At 34.5% G+C, this 19450-nt stretch overlaps 1 long non-coding RNA gene across 1 annotated transcript in view; it reads left to right on the top strand.

Moving 5' to 3' along the window:
* LOC131381191 (uncharacterized) overlaps positions 1-13992 on the top strand; it is a 92938-nt gene extending 78946 nt beyond the window's left edge. Inside the window, exon 4 of the long non-coding RNA XR_009209748.1 lies at positions 13976-13992. This is a non-coding gene — a long non-coding RNA (uncharacterized LOC131381191). The remainder of the gene's footprint in view (positions 1-13975) is intronic.
* The last annotated feature ends 5458 nt before the right edge of the window (positions 13993-19450 follow it).

Below are 19450 nucleotides of genomic sequence, written 5' to 3'. Positions count from 1 at the left end.
CATTTTTCAGACCAGCTTGGAAAGGGTGTCTTGTCCTCAAAATGCTTTATTCTGTTAGTAATAAATATTTTCATACCATCTTGGGGTGTTTGGGGGTGTGTGTGTGTGTGTGTGTGTGTGTGTGTGTGTGTATGTGTCTGTACCATTATCATTATTGACATCTGGATCAAATTTTGGGTGGAAGTCTGTCCTTCTTCTCAGAGTGTCCAAAACAAGTTGTAATGCTATAATGTTTGAAATTTATTGTAGTATATTTTAAAAGAAGAGAGAGAGAGGAATAAAGAAAGGAAGGAAGGAAGGAAGGAAGGAAGGAAGGAAGGAAGGAAGGAAGGAAAAGAGGGAGGGAGGGAGGAGATAAAACAAAAGAAAAGGTAATAAAAATAAAGGAATAAATTTTAAGTGTGGCAACTACTGTGCTCAAATTTCTTAATTCTCTTCTTTCTGACTTTTACCCCAAGGCTGCAGAGGAAGTTTGAGTATTATTAAAATGCTGGTGGAGAGGAGTATCAACTGCTCTTCTTCAGTTTCTTGACAGACTTTTTACTGTTACAGCATTTCCTACTTTTCCATTTCTGTTCTCACTACACGTATTGAGCAAGCCCAAGCATATACTGCCCTGTCCTTGTTACCTTTGTGTGTTGAACTTAGAACACTATATGTTCTAAAAAAATCACAGATGTATTCCAATGCCTAGGTCCTATAAGTATACCCCTAGCCTAACTACTTTCCTGAGTCATGACCATTCCTGCAGGGTATAATCAAGTTCTACCCTCTAACTTTAAAACCACATACTCTTTTTGTCTCTAACTCTGGTTCCTCAGGTGGCTGTGAAGCATTTTGAAAGACTTTCTTTTCCCACATTTCCAATCAAGGGGGTAGAATTATCCTCCTTTACACTAGAATGTTCATGTTTGCCCATGGGTCTGTGTGTCACTGCCACAGTAACAGAAGATTAAGAGTCATTCATCCCTTTCTCAGTTCATTCTTTCCCCTCTCACTGGGCTTTTCCGCAGGCCCAAAAAGATTTGCAAGTGCTTTCCCAGGCTTTTAGAATGCTGAGTCTTGTTTTGTGCTTTATGGTACCACTTTGCAATTTGAGTTTGCCAGGTGTTGGTTATTGCCTTTCCCAATTCTCAAACCTTTACAAAAATGTCTTTCCATTTGGTCCTAGGTTGCAATACAATAAAAATTGCCACTGATATGGTTTGGCTGTGTCTCCACCCAAATCTCACCTTGAATTGTAATAATCCCCATGTGTCAAGGGTGGGGCCAGGTGGAGATAATTGAATCATGGGGGTGGTTTTCCCCATACTGTTCTAGTGGTAGTGAATACATCTCACAATATCTGATGGTCTTGCCTGCCACCAAGTAAGACATGACTGTGCTTCTCCTTTGCCTTCCACCATAATTGTGAGGCCTCCCCAGCCATGTGAAACTCTGATTCCATTGAATCTCTTTCCTTTATAAATTACCCAGTCTCAGGTATGTGTTTATTAGCAGCATGAGAACAGACTAATACAACCACAAATTAAAAATACATCTGAAGGCCGGCCGCATGGCTCACTCATGTAATCCCAACACTTTGGGAGGCCAAGACAGGTGGATCATATGAGGTCAGGAGTTGGAGACCAGCCTGGTCAACATGGTGAAACCGTGTCTCTACTGAAGATACTAAAATTAGCCGGGCCTGGTGGCACATGCCTGTAATCCCAGCTACTTGGGAGGCTGAGGCATGAGAATCGCTTGAACTGGGGAGACGGAGGCTGCAGTGAGCCAAGGTTGTGCCACTGCACTCCAGCCTAGGTGACAGAGCAAGGCTCTTTCTCAAAAAGAAAAAGGAAACAGCATACATCTGATCTTATTTCAAACCTATTCTATCACATATACTTCTAGGCAATCACATTCTACAACTACAGTAAAGTCCTAGATGTTCACCAAACTTGACATTGTTTATGTAAATTAACCAGTAAATAAACGTAACTGTATGTCTAATAAGATAATATTTTATTTTTTTACTCATACATATGTTAATTCATTGATATTATGTAAGAAAATAATTATATATCATTCACTATTTAGGTATTATTGAAAAGTTTTGAAGCTATAAAATAAAATACAACACATCTTTCTTCCTTCAAAGAAATCACAATTGACAGTGAAAATAATTTAATTCATAGATAATTTTGAATAACTATGAAAATAGACATATCCATATGGCTTTGTGGGAATGCTGAATATTTGTAACTAACCCAACTGAGAGGAGTTAAATGGATCTTGATCTTGCCTTGAAAGGACTTTGGCCAGTTGGTCTAAATCTGCTTCTGGTTTTCCGGATCACGTATGATAGGAAAAATTCCACAGGAGAGGACCACAAGGGAATGTGTTCTCAGTTGAGGACCAAGTGCTAGTCAAAGCAAGCAGGTAACAGAAAATTGTGGTAAAAAAGAGAAAGTGGTTAAGTTTATTTCCAGCGGTACAAGGGTTCCATAAAGCAGAGGAAAGGACTGAAGGGGAATCCATTTTAGGAGCTTCCAGGAAATGGAAGTTTCTGTGCTCTAAGAAGATAAGAAAGTAAGAGGGCATAAAATTTAGATGAGATTGGGAAGAATGGCATCCAAAGGAATGAAAAGATGAGGGTAATGTTTAGAAATGACTGGATTCAAATATTTTGTTTCTGGCAGATGTTATTTTGGGGGCAGAATGACTAAGGGTTGATCTCAAATAATACTTGGTGTATGAAACTGGTATAGTGGGTGACAGTAGCCAGGTCCTTAAATAGAGATGCCCTATTCTCATGAAAGAAACTGAGGAACAAATTAGACAGAACTCTTTCTGTGCAAAGAATGTTTCATGGTGTTCAGAAGAGTAGAGAGAGTGTGTCTTCAAGTGGCAGACCCTGTTAAAACTTGGGAGAACAGGTAAAATCCTGTCCTAGGATATGGGTTAATGACTTGTTTTGATTAAGAACCATATTCTGAGAATTCTACTTATTTGAGAAGGTAAATATCATCTACCGTAGATTATAATTTTAAAAATGAATACTAAGGCAATTTAAAACATAAGTATCCTACAAAAGGTAATAGTGTTCCTAAATATAAAATTTCAATATTACATAAATTCAATTTCTATCCATCTTAATATGATTTTTTTTACTATATATTCATCAGAGTTCTCTGGAGAACAGGACAAATGGGATTTTTTAAATTTACTTATTTGCTTTAAGGAATTAGCTCACATGATTATGGAAGTTTGCAAGTCTAAAATTCTGAGGATGGGCTAGCAGGCTGGAAACCAGGGAGAAGCTGATACTGAAGTTCAGGTCCAAATGCATCTGCTGAAGAATTCCCTTTCGCTGGCAAGAGATCATTCTTCTGTTCTATTCAAACCTTCAACTGATTGGAGGAGGCCCATTCACATTATGGAGGGCCATCTCCTTTACTTAAAATCCATCAATTTAAATGCTAATCTCAACCAAAAATATCCTCATAGAAACATCTAGAGTAATGTTTGAACATATATCTAGGCACCAGCCAAATGGATACATAAATTTAACCAGGCTACAGTGGAATTAGCCTACAATCATTGATCATTCTTTAATGTTATAGTTAACGTATATAAGATCTGAAAAATGCCATTTTTAAACATTTGTATAGCAATGTATAAGTTATCAATTGCTGTGACATAGATAATTCTAGTTTATCCTCAATACCACGGTCTGAAGGGAAAGAGAACTAAAAATTTATAGGGTCCATTATAAGAATTGCCAGTAGAAATATTACTTTTACAGGTTTGGAGATAATAAGCCCCACATGGTTTAAACAAATATGCAAGATAAAACAGCCAGTAAATTAGTGCAAATAAGACTTGAATGTCAGCCTTCTGACTACAAGCCTAAAACTTTTACCACCATAGCTGTGCTTTAGAGAGAAATGTGTCTATAGTTAGAATCAATTTGTAGAATCAGAGCACTGAGTCCCTTTAAATTTAGGCAGAGCATCATTCTTCATTAGAGGGCCAGCATGTGGTAGGAAACTGATTAACTTATAGCTCTTTTAAAGGTACCCACAGGTATTCATGTCAGCAATGTACTATTTACCAGTCACTTATCTAGAGGTGATCTTAATATGGAAATCCTTAATTTGAAAATAAGGACGATTTCATATTACATTCCAAAGACCGTAATTGTCTTTAAATTGCCCTTTTTTACTCTGAAGATTTGATCTCTGAAGCCTGAAATGAAACTTTAACATTTTCAATTAAATTCAAGCCTTCAAGGTTTGGTTGAAACTAAGAAAATGATTTGTGAACCTCTTTTTAAACTCCCTCTGAAATCAGCTTCAAGCTAGTAAAGTTCTAATTCTTCACATTTAGTCGAGTTATAAAAGAGAAGTTCCTCAATACTAAACTTTAGTCATAAAGTTCAAGCTATGCCAAAAAAATAAAATATTTTTTCCAATTAATAATTAGGCTTTTATTTCAACATCTAAAACTTTTTTTTTTTTTTTAAAGAACACAGCTTATTGTTTGCATGCATTGTTTAGGAGGTGAAGGCAGTAAAACAAAGCAAAATTAAATAAAATTATCTCTCCTTCTATTACTTGGCATCTGAGAGCTACATATCTGGCAATTATAATGCACACTATATATTTTTAAGTGTCTCCCAAATTCTGCAAAATATTTTGGGATGTTTCATTTCAAACATCTCAGAAAGCTTCACTCCCTTACATCTTCAATTTACTCTTTCTAAAGTGATAACATGCTTTTGCTCCTTTGAGGAATGAACTGTTATTGTGATGTATTTTTTCAAGATGTTCAGAATGTGAGAATATCATGTAATGACATTCATAACTTCTGTTATCTGCCGTATTGGTAATAGGAAATCGGCCATGAAAAGTGATCATGGAATCCCCCATTATGTTGCCTTCAGTCTTCATGCTACAATATATTAATATATTCCTCTCTTAGTTCCTCCCTCTTTGACTTTATCATTCATTAGGAATCCTACTCTCCTATTTTTATAAGACTTTTAGAGAACTGAAGAATACTTCTGAAAGTGTGATACAATTTTGAAGTTCATCAATTAATTTTTTTCATTTCTCGTCTATTGGCTTATTTGTTTTTTTGTTTGTTTGCTGGTTTTGAGACAGAGTCTCTCACTCTGTCGTCCAGGCTGGAGTGCAGTGGTGTGATCTCGTCTCACTGCAAGCTCTGCCTCCTGGGTTTAAGCGATTTTCCTGCTTCAGCCTCCTGAGAGCTGGGACTACAAGCGTTTGCCACCACGCCCAGCTAATCTTTGTATTTTTAGTAGAAACGTGTTTCACCATGTTGATCAGGCTGGTCTCAAACTCCTGACCTTGTGATCTGCTTGCCTTGGCCTCCCAAAGTATTGGCTTATTTAATATCTCTGCAATGATAGATTTTTGATCATTCTATAAGATTAAAGATTGTTGTGTTATAGCATAGGTACAAATTTGTGAATTAAATGTAACAGATATTAAAGGAGAATTCAAAGAAGTTTATTTTATCACTATATCCAAATATACTGCTAGGATTTACACCTGGCCTTCCTTGTCAAGTGTTGGACTTTTTATAGGCTGTCTTGCATCTTGAATCTATGGATTCAGGAATAAGGATGAATATGAAAATATTATAAAACCCAGTGGGTTCATGTTGCAATGAAGTCGGACATGATTTGTCCTCTTAAATACCTTCATAAAACCAAAACTGAGTTAGTAAAAATTTAAGTAAAGATAAAGTGCCATTTGTTTTCTGGTGTGAGATATTAATAGAAAATAAGGCACAAAAATTGGTCCTAAACAGAAATAGCCAATAATTTTTATGTAAACTGAACAGCTGTGAAAACACCAAATATAAATGTCCAAGTTCATCTTAACATATAGACTGGAGTATTATGTATTAGGTATATTTGCTATTTTGACACATTTTCTTCTATAATTCTAGAAATTTCTTATATTTACCTCCAATAAAAATTTCACAAATACCTAGATTTAATTTTGAAGAACTAAATAAATGAATATGATTACACAGGCTTTAAACTCCAGTGGTAATTTGGGTATCAAAATTAAAGCCTTTATATTCATTTATTATAAAATTTAAAGAATAGTCATGTATAAAAGTGTCAAAATATTCTAAAATAACAGGTACCACTAATTATTCTTTTATATTTTGGCTATTATCACCCTATACCAGTTTGTAACATACTAGCAGAATTCACCTTAGAAAGTCAGATCATGAATATTACTAGTTTTATGTAAAATATCCAGGAGAGATGACCTTGTACTTCTTCTTACTGGCTTATACAAAATCAACCTGATAATAGATGTATGCTATTTCTAAATAAGGTGTTTAATATTCAAACATTTTCAGTGACTGGGATAAATCACCCGTTTCATATCTTACCCTAGTACCAAATGCATGGCCATTCATTCTGTGCTAAATATAGATCTACTAGACGGCCAATAATTTAGCATTTTAGTTAATAGTCTGGTCATGTTAGTATTTATTTAAAGAAAAATTCTAGCCCATATTCTCTCTCATTCTATATATCATGACTTTGAATTGGTGAGGGCGTTTGTGTACTTGGAGTTTAGGTCAAAGTAATAAATGGTAAGATTCAAAGTTGTGGAAACTCCATAATATTTTCAAAGTAAGAAAAACCTAGCAGTGTGAACTTCTAAACTTTAATATTTACACTGTCTCATATAATTAAGTTGTGTATAAATTAGCATACATAAAAATGTCCTTATTTATGCTAATTTATGGTCTCTTCGAAAAGAACACAAACTCACTACAAGTCACACATAAGCTATTATAGCACTGTGAAGAATAAAGAAAGTCATCAGAATTTGTTTCTCAATTAAAGAGTTAATTGTAGTAAGACTTTGAAATGAAAATAGGCACTTAAAAATGGGGCATTTATATAAAATATAAAGACTTTGACAAATCAGAGAAGCTGAAAAAGAAGAAAGAGTAAAAAAGAAAAACAATTAGAAAATAAGTATTAAAAAAGAAAAATGACAATGGATTATTATACTTCTTTTGGTTTAAAAATTCATAAAATTTCAGAGGAGAAATTATTTGGTACTAGAATTCTAGTTGTCACTGACCCATACATTCTTACATGTGTCCTATTTTCTTAGTTTTACTTATGCTTATAGGTATCCCATTTTCACAGAAACATTTTTGCTTATCTCTATTGTCTCAGCTTAATTATGACACTCTCCCAATATTTCTCAAAATAGCAAAAAACACAAAAAATTATAAATTACATTCCCAAAAAAGGTGTTACTGAATAGCCAGGAACAGTGCTTCCAAGATGTTTCTTCAATAAATACAAAAACATATTCTTTAAACGACTTCTGTTAAAAAAAAATACAAGAAAAATTATCATGTGATGTGAAGGCATTTGATATAGCTTGGATGTGTGTCCCTGCCCAAATCTCATATTGAAATGTAACCCCCAGTGTTGCAGGTGGGGCCTGGTAGGAAAGTTACGACACTACCCAGTGCTCTCTTGGTCTTGCTTTCATTATGTGACCTGCCTGTTCCCCCTTCACCTTCCACCATGGTTGTCAGCTCCCCGAGGCCTCACCAGAAGCAGATTCCACTATGCTTTCTGTACAACCTGCAGAACTGTGAACCAATTAAATCTAGTTTCTTATAAATTACCCAGTCTCAGATATTTCTTTATAGCAATGCAAAAATGACCTAATACAGCATGTCAAAACTTAACATTCAAATTATGTTGGTTTGGTTTTACCCTCATTCAGATCTTTATGATCTCTTATCTGGATTATTGGAATCTATTTAATATTACCTGTAGGGAAAAGAAAGAGAGATTAGACTGTTACTGTGTCTATGTAGAAAAGGAAGACATAAGAAACTCCATTTTGACCTATACCCTGAACAATTGCTTTGCCCTGAGATGCTGTTAATATGTAACTTTGCCCCAATCTTGAGCTCACAAAAACATGTGTTGTATGGAATCAAGGTTTAAGGGCTCTAGGGCTGTGCAGGATGTACTTTGTTAATAAAATGTTTACAGGCAGAATGCTTGGTAAAAGTCACTGCCATTCTCCATTCTCGATAAACCAGGGGCACAATGCACTGCGGAAAGTCGCAGGGATCTCTGCCCTAGAAAGCCAGGTATTGTCTAAGGTTTCTCCCCATGTGATAGCCTGAGATATGGCCTGGTGAGATGGGAAAGACCTGACATCTGCGAAGGGTCTGTGCTGAGGAGGATTAGTAAAAGAGGAAGGCCTCTTGCAGTTGAGATAAGAGGAAGGCCTCTGTCTCCTGCCTTCCCCTGGGAACGGAATGTCTCGGCATAAAACTCGATTGTACATTTGGTCAATCCTGAAACAGGAGGAAAACCACCCTGTGGCGGGAGGTGAGACATGTTGGCAGCAATGCTGCTCTGTTATTCTTTACTCCACTGAGATGTTTGGATGGACAGAAGCATAAATCTGGCCTGCGTGCACATCCAGGCATAGTACCTTCCCTTGAACTTATTTGCTCACATGTTTTCTTGCTGACCTTCTCCCCACCATCACCCTGCTCTCCTGCTGCATTCCCCTTGCTGAGATAGTGAAAATAGTAATAAATACTGAGGGAACTCAGAGACGAGTGTTGGTGCGGGTCCTCCATATGCTGAGCGCCGGTCCCCTGAGCCCACTGTTCTTTCTCTATACTTTGTCTCTGTGTCTTATTTCTTTTCTCAGTCTCTCATCCCACCTGATGAGAAATACCCACAAGTGTGGTGGGGCTGGCCCCCTTATTCTTTATTACACCTATTTATCTACAACATTCAATAATGCAAGCCTGATTGTGTCAATTCCTTCCTTTTTTTCGTAGAGCAATGATGCCTTCTTATTTGTATTTTTAATTGACCTAATAGTCTTATATATTTGTGGAGTGCAATGTGATATTTTATATAAATATACATGTGGAGTGATTAAATCAAGAAAATTACACATTTCTCACCTCATATACTTATTATTTTTAAGGTAAGGAAATTGAATTTTGAAATATACATTATCATTAACTATAGTCACCCTGCTGTGGAATAGATCTCAAAAACCTTATTCTTCCTGTTTAACTGAAACTTTGCACTTTATGACTATCATCTCTTTCTCAAAATAGCAAAAAGCACAATAAGTTATAAGGTCACTCTCAACAAATGTGTCACTGAATAGTAAGGAACAGTGTCTCCAATGTGTTTCTTCAAAAAATAAAAAAGCAATTATGATATACACTGTATTTTTTTTGAGATTCATCTCTCCATTCCACCCTGCATCCTCCATCCCTCCATTCTCTAGTAACCACCTTTCTGCTTTCTGCTTCTATGAGTTTGACTTATTTAGATTACACTTATAAGAAATTATATTATAGTATTTATCTTTATGTGACTGGCTTATTTCACTTAGCATAATGTTCTTCAGGTTCGTCCATGTTGACTCAGATGACAAATTTAGTTTTAAAGCCTGAATAGTATTTCATTGCTATCATTTGAATGTGTTCCTCAAAGTTCATGAATTGGAAACTTGATTATCAATGCAGGGGCATTGGGAGATGGCACTTAATAGAAGAGGTTTGGGTTATGGTGCATCCTTCTCATGAATGGATTAATACCACGCATCCTTCTCACGAATGGATTAATACCACTATCTCAGGATTGGATTCCTAAGAAAAGGGTGACTTCAGCCCTCTCTCTCTCTCTCTCACCTTCTCTCGCTCTTCTGCTTTTCACCATAAGACAATGCAACAACAAGGCCCTTGTCAGATTCTGGTTCCTCAATCTTGAGTTTCCAGCACCAAGAACTGTGAGCCAATATACGTCTGTTCACTATAAATTACCTGGTCTCTGATGCTTTGTTACAGAAGCACAAAATAGGCTAAGTCATGGATTGTGCATATATGCCACATTTTCTTTTTCCATTCCACAATTGATAGATATTTAGCTTGATTCTATGTCTTGGCTATTGTGAATATTGCTGCAATGAAGATAGGAAGACAGATATCTCTTTGACATACTAATTTCAATTCCTTTTGGAATACAGAAGTGGATCATATGATAGTTCTATTTTTTGCTTTTTGAGGAACCTCAATATAGTTTGCTATACTGTCTATACTAATTGACATCCCCACCAATAGTTTACAAAAAAATTCCTTTTCTTTGTATACTTTCCAACTCATGTTATCTTTTGTCTTTTTGATAATAGCCATTTTAATAAGTGTGAGGTTAAAAAAGAAGAGAGAAAAATATAGAAAATAAACAAATTTTAAATTGATATACAACATCTAAATCTAAAACTTTAAAGTGAAAATCATTAACAAATTACATCACCCATCCCAGGCACTCTACCATGACCTCTCCACCCTCGTTGCCTTGTACTATCCTTGGTTCTCTGGATATATTGTATAATATCTCAATTTAACTTTTTAGACAGACAAATACTACAGACCAGAGTGTGCTTATCCCATGGAACTCTCACTGCTACACAAATACACCAGCTTGTTATTTATCTACATGGTATAATATTTTTCCTTCTTCAAGGATTATCTCAAATTTGACCTCCCCAAACTACAAATGGAATTAATCATTGTTTCCTCTGTACATTAACATTCAAACAAGCATTTGCCAATTGTGATTCATTCCCAGACTAATAATTACTTTAAAAATTATTAACAAAATATATATAATTAATAATCCAATATAAAAATTCTGATAAAAAGATATTCATAAACATAAATGAATGGGGAAAGAGAACAAAAATTGTTTCTAAAATGGAAAACGAATATAAGTTTTTGGTGTTTATCTTTTAAAAACAACAATAAATTAAGCAAGGTGGAAGCTAAATACAGCTAGCTGCACTGTAGAAATTTATATATATTTAACTGGTGTGAGATAGTATCTCTTTGTAGTTTTGATTTGCATTTCTCTGATAGCCAGTGATGATCAGCATTTTTTCATGTGTCTGTTGGCTGCATAAATGTCTTCCTTTGAGAAGTGTCTGTTCATATCCTTCGCCCACTTGTTGATGGGGTTGTTTGTTTTTTTCTTGTAAATTTGTTTGAGTTCATTGTAGATTCTGGATATTAGCCCTTTGTCAGATGAGTAGATGGCAAAAATTTTCTCCCATTCTGTAGGTTGCCTGTTCACTCTGATGGTAGTTTCTTTTGCTGTGCAGAAGCTCTTTAGTTTAATTAGATCCCACTTGTCAATTTTGGCTTTTGTTGCCATTGCTTTTGGTGTTTTAGACATGAAGTCCTTGCCCACGCCTATGTCCTGAATGGTATTGCCTAGGTTTTCTTCTAGGGTTTTTATGGTTTTAGATCTAACATTTAAGTCTTTAATCCATCTTGAATTAATTTTTGTATAAGGTGTAAGGAAGGGATCCAGTTTCAGCTTTCTACATATGGCTAGCCAGTTTTCCCAGAACCATTTATTAAATAGGGAATCCCACCAGTTAGAATGGTGGTCATTAAAAAGTCAGGGAACAACAGGTGCTGGGGAGGATGTGGAGAAATAGGAACACTTTTACACTGTTGGTGGGACTGTAAACTAGTTCAATCATTGTGGAAGACAGTGTAGTGATTCCTCAAGGATCTAGAACTAGAAATACCATTTGACCCAGCCATCCCATTACTGGGTATATACCCAAAGGATTATAAATCATGCTGCTATAAAGACACATGCACATGTATGTTTATTGCAGCACTATTCACAATAGCAAAGACTTGGAACCAACCCAAATGTCCATCAATGATAGACTGGATTAAGAAAATGTGGCACATATACACCATGGAATACTATGCGCCATAAAAAATGATGAGTTCATGTCCTTTGTAGGGACATGTATGAAGCTGGAAATCATGATTCTCAGCAAACTATCGCAAGGACAAAAAACCAAACACCGCATGTTCTCACTCATAGGTGGGAATTGAACAATGAGAACATTTGGACACAAGAAGGGGAACATCACACACCAGGGCCTGTTGTGGGGTGGGGGGAGGGGGGAGGGATAGCATTAGGAGATATACCTAATGTAAATGACGAGTTAAAGGGGGCAGCACACCAACATGGCACATGTATACATATGTAACCAACCTGCACGTTGTGCACATGTACCCTAGAACTTAAAGTATAATAAAAAAGAAATTTATATATATTTAAAAGGAAAAAATAGCTAAAAGTACACAGCAGACATAAAATAAAATTTTAAGTATAACCTCCATTAATCAAGGGAGCACTAGCTGACTAACAGATAAATTAGCGTCTTAAGAAAATGAAAATATATTTTCTACCCATGAGCAGTCCAAAATAGCTCTTCCAGACATGAAAACAGCTCTCCTCCTACTGGCGGTTTAAATACTCAAACACCTTTCATCTTGTAGCTCCACAAACTTCAATGAGTGGCTTTCAAGAAGAATAAACATGGGGAAATAATATGTGTGACTTTTTATATGAGTCATGTCTAAGCATAGCATACATCCACTAGGTGTATTTATTTCATTGACTAGAACAAATCTAATTGCAGGCAAATTTGAGAACTATAGTCTAATGATAATGTTAGAAGTAAAAGGAAATTCAGTTAAAAATTAGCTATATTTTGTCACATCATACAATTTTACAGCTTATAAAATTGAAATTATTATTTAAAATTAAAATATAAATTTAAAAGCAGAGACATTTTTATACATTTTTAGATAAATAAACTCATCTGTCATAAGACCTGTAAATTTGTGATTCCAAATACAGGTTCTATGCTGCCAAACATTAACCCATCTCCTTTAATTTCACATTAACTCAGTGAGATGGGTTGAACTTTAACAGTAAAAAAGATAATTCCTCTACAAAAAGTAAACCATGTGTTTCAAGAATCACAGCAGTCATATGTGACCAAAGTGGTAGTCTATTTGACAGCATGGCACCATTAAAAACACACAGATTTTGTGGCTTGTTATAGTGGATGTTATAATGTACTTGCCATAAGCATATCCCTTCAAGACTAAAGAATTTATTTTTCTAGTTGTTATCATGTACCTGGATGATAGCCTTCAACTGGCAACTCTCTATGGAAAGTGCCTTGGCTATAGAGTGCTACCATGGGTATTGACAAGCCACCTACAAGGGGCAGCCTTCATTCAAATATTGTGATCCAGTGGTATAAAGGTTCTACTTCTTGCCTCATTTTGAAATAACTCTCAAGGGCCATTGTTGTTTGGCTGACACCTTATTTGAGGCTGTATTGCATCCTAAATTATCCTTTGACCTAATACTACATCTTTTTCTAATAGCACAAGAAAGCCCTCTCTGATCAACTTTTCATATGCTAATCTTCTCTGTGTCCACATCCTAAGGAACTTTACTTTCAATTGTTGGTACAAGAAGTGGGAGAAAAAAAGTATAATATTAATTGGAATTTTCTAGCTGGGTCATATATTGGTCAGATAACAATGGGAAGTCTATTGCTAGTAGTAATTGGAGAACAGATATATTCTGACACATAGTAGTAGTGCAGTTGTTTAAATTTTCACAGGCACAGGTCTTATATCCTATATATGAGTTAAATTATCAGAGCTTGGTGATATAGGTAAGGAGTAATATTTATAAGGATAATAGAATTGTGTGCTTTTGCAGGGGGTAATTGATGTTTTGAGCAACGATAACGAAAGCCTGAGTGTGATTATCACCTAAAGTCTGGGTGAGAAATCTAGAAAGTCTCCCTCGCAGCGTATAAAGATACTCATCTTATGCAGTCAGAAAGCAAATAAAGCTGAGGAGCAGGTCTGAGGTTTAATAAGAACAGGAGAGCTTGGGAGAAGGTTGATCTTTCCATCTAGGGTGCGCTGATATCCTAAGATTAGGGCCTTAGTTAGTGTTACATGTGAAAATGTTGACTTTCTATATACTCCAGTACCTGCTGAAATGACCAACTTCTCTCTTTTAAAGGCTAGCACTCTCCTCTGCTCCATGAAAATGTGCACGATGAGATAATGCATACACCCCTTCAAGGATCTGCTACTACATAGTTTCCTGTACACCAGACCATAAACTAGGATTAATTGACAACATAAATTTTCAAGGTAAATTTCACCAATTAAGAAAGACAAAGTATCATGAAGGAGCCGCAGGACCTAAACAACATGTACTGGTAGGAAACGGAAGAGTATCTATCTCTACTATCTGTCTATCTGTCTATCTATCTATCTATCTATCTATCTATCTATCTATCTATCATAAGATATTAACTTTCTAGATCAAAGGAGGCAGAATATATAGTTTAATAAGGGATAATTAGTTAATGTATATTTGAAACATTTTCCTAGAATTAAACATTTAATATTCTGTTAACTTCCCCAGGCATGTTTCCTTCCTGTTGCTACCATAGATTTCAGAACCTTGGACAGAGTGAGGGTCTATTATGAGAATTGCCAAAATTGCCATGTCACATGATAAAAGAATAAATGAAAAGTTTCAGAATAATAGGCAAGCTAGAGAGAATATACAATGTAAGGCCAGAAAACTCCACAAAGAACTCTTGTCTCTAAGAGGGCCTAAATTTACCAAAACAATAAAAACAGTAAAATAAGCACCCATAAGAAGTTCAGTGTTGGATCTTCTCTGTAGATAAGAGCTAACTTTAGAAAACTCTATTATAGAATTGGACTCATTGATAGCAATGGAGACAATGACAGAATTCAAAAATTATAGAAGCCAGCTGGCAGTATATTACTGTCTGAAGCAAGACAGTAGAAATTGTAATATGAGTCAAGGTCGGAGGGATAGCCAGGGAGCCTAACTCACAGAGAGTTGTGGGGAGGATTAGAGAGCACGGTGTCCTTTAGGGAAAAATAGATGGGCAACCACTCTAATATTTATAATTTCTTTATCAATTTTTAGACCTGAGCCAGTTTTCCAACCTGATTGTCACTGACAAAGTAAGAGGTTTTGTCTCTAAAAGGACAGTTCCTGCAATACTAAATATATGATAATTCCCCAGACTTTCCCTTAGGAAATCTAAAGCCATTTGTCAGGTAATTATACAGTGAAAAAAGAAACTCCTCCAAGTTTTGAGGACGATTGAACACAGGATCCAGGCTAACATTTATACTGTTCATGTGAAGCATTAACATGGATCCCTTACTAGAATGGGTCATATGAGAGCCAAATAATAAATAAGAGTCCTGGCCCAGGTCTGGCTAGTGGATCCACTTGTTTGATGGATTCATCTGGTGATCCTTTTTTGGGTTCCAACTGTAGATCAAAATGGGCATATAGTTGGCAGTTTGCAAAATCTCTTTATTAGTTCCTTAGTCAATGAGGTTACACTATTCCAGTGGGGAAAACCAAGTAGAATTCTTTGAAACTCCCCCACTTACCATCTGAGATAGGAAATAATATTTACCATAGTAAATATGAATCAATCAGAGACACCTGCAAAAATAATGATATAAGAGAATTTTAAAATATTCATATTTGTAAAAACTGTAAATTTTCTAAACATTACTATGTCACTATTTTACATACAACCAAGAAAGTATATAATTAAATCTAATTAATATTAATGGTAGCAAAATGAGAAAAATAAACACAAATGAATCCTATTAAGAGCAACTGCCAAATTAAATTTAAAATTTTATTTAAATAAAAACCAAAAATATTGCTTTACCAAAAAAATTAAAAATAATTTAATAATAAAGAGCATGATAAGTTTTAATTACTTCATGCTATATAATAAATCAATTTTTAATATTTCAAATAAAGATGCCATTGTATTATATGAAATTGATAATATAATGGCCTTAGTACAAATAAATAAAATAAAAAAAACTTTAACTTTGACCAAAATTTTCACAAAAATTATTTATTCTAGTAAAAAAAAGAGACTTGACAAATATTTAAAAGTATAATTAAAGTGTGAATTGTTAACAATCAGTAAAAGTGCCTCATAGGAATGTAAAAGTAATGTAGAATAGTAATAACTAAATCAAAATGTTAGTGATAATTAGAAATTATTAAGTTAAAATTCTAATTATAAAATATAATGATTTAAACCTATGTTTTAATTTTATTATTACTAATATTTTCAACTTTTCATGTCAAATACACTAATTGTATCAGCATGTATACTTTTTAATAAAACTGAATAATGAAGTTTAATGGGCAAGAAGAGGATGAGGGCAGAAATACCAATGATCTTGATCTGAATATGAGACAACTACAGTCACAATAATGTTGACTTTTACTCTTTTGTCTATACAGAGTCATAGACTCTAAAGTTGAGTTATGATGTTGGCTGAGAATTTCATTAAACGCAAGGAAAGAATGAATTGAACACTTATTGAGTACCGAATGTTACTTACCAGATACCTAACTTATTATTTTCTTATTTAATACCAATAGCCATTAGTAATAATCACAAAAGCATCATTTTCACTTCATACATGAAAAAATTGAGGTTGAGTGAGATTAAATAATATGCTCAGTGTCAACTGATACACATTTTTGGAATTGAGAGTCAAACAGGCTTGTTGAATTGGACAATCCCTGCTTTCTTTATTAACCAAGATTTTTCTATTTAAGTTCTTTCTAGTTTTTTTGTAAAGATAATAAATTATTTTCAAAAGCTACCTACAGCGGACACCTATTTATGAGGGAAAAAGGTGGCATGGTACAATACAGTATATCACCCATCCACTGCATGATGCAAAACAGGAGCCATATGGGGGGCAACCATATTAATATTACTGTTCTCTCCTGACTTTGAACAGTAGCTGCAGCTTGAGCCTTAAATAACTCAGAGAAGAAGAGGTCCCAGGACACTGTACTTCGGTTATACGTAGCTAAATTCTGCTGTCACTGTTTTGGTAAAGATCTAAAACCTCGTGTTCTCTTCAGCACACCCTCGGGATGAGACATTTTCTGATTAACTGGCATTTCTCCCTCTCCTGAGTTCTGACATTTAGACGTTAAATACTCTTCTTATACTTTGCCTTTTCTCCAGCCATCTATTTAGATGACATCTTTCTACTTAAGTTAAAGTTCTTTGAGGATAGGTAGAGATTGAGCTTTTTACTCTTTTGTAGCTCTCACAAAATCCAGGTGTGCCTTGAGCACAACGGGAACCTAACTCATTGTTGAGAGCTAAATTCATTGAAACTACAGGTTTTTGTTTGCTTTCAGCCACCAATCCTCACGATAATATATAATGTCATTTATTTTGTGCAGATGATACATTAGAAAATAACAATGTATAATAATGCAAGTCCCATTATTTAATGCTTTGTTGATACAGTCTTGATGATGTTAATAAAAACGTTGTATTATCAGGAAGACAGCTTTTGGGTTCATGAAATACAACCCTTTGTCATTTAGTTATTGAATGTAATTTGAACTGTTTTCCGCAAGCTCATAACCAGTATCAGCTTTTAACATTCTTCAGTAAAGCAGAAGCAGCAATAAAAATAAAACTTAATATTTTATTCAAAATATTATCATCAAATTATGACTCTTCCATGAGACTGGAGAAGTCTTGGTTTCTTTTAAAATTATTTTCTTCCATTTCCTCAAAAAATTGTTTCTTAATGGATTTATTAATTTTTAGACACATGTAATTAAATTAATGTCTCAGAAATTTTAATTTCTTATGCAAGTTTTGCCTAAATTTTCATATAATAAAGACATTTTTTCCTGTTTCGTAGTATTTACATTTAAATGAAAGAAATGTAAAAAACATATAATGGAATTAACACTGACTTTTGGAGTTAGAAGATCTGTTTTAGTGTAGTTTCTTCCGTTACATAAAAATTAATCCATTCCGGGTACTGTTGTGGGGTGGGGGGTGGGGGGGGCGGGGACAGCATTAGGAGATATACCTAATGCTAAATGACGAGCTAATGGGTGCAGGAAATCAACATGGCACATGGATACATATGTAACAAACCTACACATTGTGCACATGTACCCTAAAACCTAAAGTATAATAAAAAAAAAAAATTAATCCTTAGCTAAATATTTTTTGTTTGTTTCCTTCAAAATTTAACACATCATTTACCTGGGATTGTTTGTGGAAGTTACGAAATGCAGATGAGGTGAAAGTGATTTGCATGCTGCAAAATTTACATATCAATTATTTAATTTTGGATATCAGGTATTTGACTATCGAGACTTAGGAAACAGCATAATTTTAGTAATTTGTAAAATTTAATAGTGTTTAATCTTTCTTTTTTTTGGTAGAATTTTGTTGCAGTATTTTTTCCAATATTTTTAAATATGGTAAAACAGATGCAACATATAATTTACCATCTTATCATTTTTAAGTGTACAGTTCAATGGTATTAAATACATACATAATATTGTGCAAATATCACTAAGATCTGTCTTCATAACATTTTTCATTTTTGGAAATCTGAAACTTTATACCCACTAAACAATGACTCTACATTTTCCCAGCCACTGCCAACGGCCATTCTACTTTGTGACTCTATGATTTGACTACTCTATGTATCTCATATAAGTGGACTCATGGAATACTGGCTTTTTGTGACTTACTTATTTTACTGAACATAATGCCCTCCAAGATTATGTATGTTGTAGCATATGTCAGAATGTCTTCTCTTTTTAAGGTTAAATAGTATTACCTGCATAGACTACATTTACTACATTTTGTTTATTCATTCATTCATTGGTTGATGTTTGAGTTGCTTCTACATTTTAGCTATTGTGAATAATGCTGCTATAAACTGTTCTTTAGGGTATGTACTCAGAATAGGAACTGCTGGATTATATGACAATTCTATTTTTAATTTTTGAAGTAACATCTGTACCACTTTATATTCCCACCAACAGTGCACAAGAGTTCAGTGTTTTCACATCCTTGCCAGTGCTCATTTTCTGTTTTTCATTTGTCTATTTTTTAAAGTAGTTATCCTAATGGATACTAGGTAGCATCTAATTGTAGATTTCATTTGCATTTTCCTGATGTTTAGTGATGTTGAACATTTTTTCATGTGCTTATTGACCATGTGTCCTTCTTCATCTTCTTTGGAGAAATGTTTATTCAAGTCCTTTGCCCATTTCTGAATTTTGTTGTTTGATTTATGTGATTGAGTTTTGAGAGTTCTCTACATATTCTGTATATTAACCCATTATCAGATGTATGGTATGTAAATATTTTCTCCCATCCTATGGGTTACCATCTTACTCTATTGATAGTGTCTGTTGAAGCACAAATTTATTAGTTTTTATGATGTCCAACTGTCTATACTTTATTTTGTTGCCTGCGCATTTGGAGTCATATTTTAAAAGTCAATGCCAAATTTAGTGTTGTGAAGCTTTGCACTACATTTTCTCCAGAAAAGTTTTATAGTTTCAGTCTTACATTTTAGTCTTTGACCATTTGAATTCATTTTTATATATGGTGTT

This window comes from Hylobates moloch, unplaced genomic scaffold (genome assembly GCF_009828535.3).
Source record: "Hylobates moloch isolate HMO894 unplaced genomic scaffold, HMol_V3 SCAFFOLD_14, whole genome shotgun sequence".
NCBI lineage: Eukaryota > Metazoa > Chordata > Mammalia > Primates > Hylobatidae > Hylobates > Hylobates moloch.
The sequence above is the reverse complement of the archived record's forward strand: the minus strand, read 5'-3'. Positions and strand labels throughout refer to the sequence as shown.